This window comes from Octopus bimaculoides, chromosome 6, assembly GCF_001194135.2.
Source record: "Octopus bimaculoides isolate UCB-OBI-ISO-001 chromosome 6, ASM119413v2, whole genome shotgun sequence".
NCBI classification, from domain to species: Eukaryota; Metazoa; Mollusca; class Cephalopoda; order Octopoda; family Octopodidae; genus Octopus; species Octopus bimaculoides.
The window spans coordinates 13,181,678-13,182,592 of NC_068986.1; positions in this window are offsets into that span (position 1 = coordinate 13,181,678).

Sequence of the window (915 nt, forward strand, 5' to 3'; positions counted from 1 at the left end):
ATATGCAGCCAAAGGAGAGGGTTAAATAGGAAGAGATTACCATTGGTAAAAATTCAAACGATATATGTATATATATATAATGGAAATATAGCATTTAATAAAAAAATTATTATCTGCAAAAATCAAATATAGTCCCTTACAGCTGTTTCAATTAAGCCTAAAAGATTAAATAGCAATTATTAAAATAATTATATTAGGCAAAATTTTTTCAGGGGACCAGAAAAAAGCTACACCGTTAGGTTTTTATGTTATTCACATATTATCCATTACCCACTAAAACAACTTATAACTCTCTAACTCTGGCGTATACCAGTATTAGCCATAAAATAACACTCAGTCTGCTGTGATGATTCTAAAATATAACACATAAAAACAACTAACAGTATTACAGTTCTATATTTAAGAGATGAGGAATTATTAACATTATTTACATTATTTACATTTGACGGAGGGTATATCAGCCGAAACGTTGTGTTAACAACAAACAAGATGAGGACAAATATCCATCAAATGTAAATAATGTAAATAAACTAACGGTATATCGTAATTTTTTTTCTTTCTACCCCTCTGAGGAGATTTTGCCTAACGTAATGATTTTACTAATTGCTGTTTACTCTTTTAGGCTTAATTGAAACAGCTGTTTGATTTTTGCATATAATATTTTTTTTATTAAATGCTATATCTCCATTTTATTACTTTCTTTATGACTATAAACCATGCTTTATATATAAACCTATTGTTTTATCAATACTATTATTATTATTCACAACAAATATTAGGTATTGAACCAGTACTTCATTGGCTGATACCATCTCTTAATGAGGCTAATTTTAATCTTCAATTGAATTTGTATATGTGTGTGTGTGTGTGTGTGTGTGTGTGTGTGCGTGCATGTGTGTGTATGTAATTATATAT